The sequence below is a fragment of the Pediculus humanus genome, genomic scaffold, assembly GCF_000006295.1.
Source record: "Pediculus humanus corporis 1103172107597 genomic scaffold, whole genome shotgun sequence".
In the NCBI taxonomy this organism is placed as follows: domain Eukaryota; kingdom Metazoa; phylum Arthropoda; class Insecta; order Psocodea; family Pediculidae; genus Pediculus; species Pediculus humanus.
Genome location: NW_002987211.1, coordinates 6,243 through 7,249, shown reverse-complemented (window position 1 = coordinate 7,249; position 1,007 = coordinate 6,243).

Here is a 1,007-nt window from a genome sequence, read left to right as displayed (position 1 = left end):
TAGTTTAGTAGTTAAAAGAATTATTACGAGAGTTACCGCGTTAACTAAAACGTTGATTCTTTTTCACACTCGTTCGTCAATATTATTCGATTAATAAACCCGAGTTTTCATTTTTTTTTCTCTTTTGTTTTATTGTGTTCGTCGTTATTTATTTACTTATTTATTTATTTATTGTTAACTTTATTTATTTATTTATTTATCGAGTGAAAAATTTCATTTTAAAACAAACACCCGCGCGCGCGCGCGCTTAAAAAAAAAAAAAAATTTAAAACGGCGGCAAAATAATTACTGACAATATGGATTCGTTACAAAATTACTAAAATTCGATTTCGTGTGATAATAATAATAATAATGATGATGATGATGATGAAAACGGTTTGATTTACGTTCCTCTTTTTTTAACAAAAAAAAAAATTGGAAAAGGGGGGGGTTGTTGATATACGAGTGATAAATTTTTTTTTTTTTTTTTTATTAAAAATTCCAAAAAAATTAAATCATTATTAATAATAATAATAATAACGAGGTTGTTATCATATCGTTGTATGTTTCGTTATAAAAAAAATTCGTCTGTGATAATAGTTATGGTAGTAAATAATAATAATAATAATAATAATAATAATAATAATAATAATAATAATAATAATACACATATTATTTTGTGAAATTAAATAATTATTATTAAAAATTTTATTCGATTATTTATATATATATATATATTTATTTGTTGTTGTTGTTTTGTTTGTTATTGTTGTTAATTTTTTTAAATTATTATTATTATTATTTTTTTTTTTTTACGTAATCATTATGAATAAGAAGAACTTTGATAAAGAAGTAATAAATGGAAAAGAAAATGTTACGGCTGTGGATACAAATGATGATGATGATGATGAACAACATTCCAAAATAAAAAATGGTGAGTTTTTTTATTTATTTTTTTATAATGAATAATAAATTTATCGGGGGGGAAAAAAAAAACCTCGGGTCGAATTTACATAAAAATCTTATTT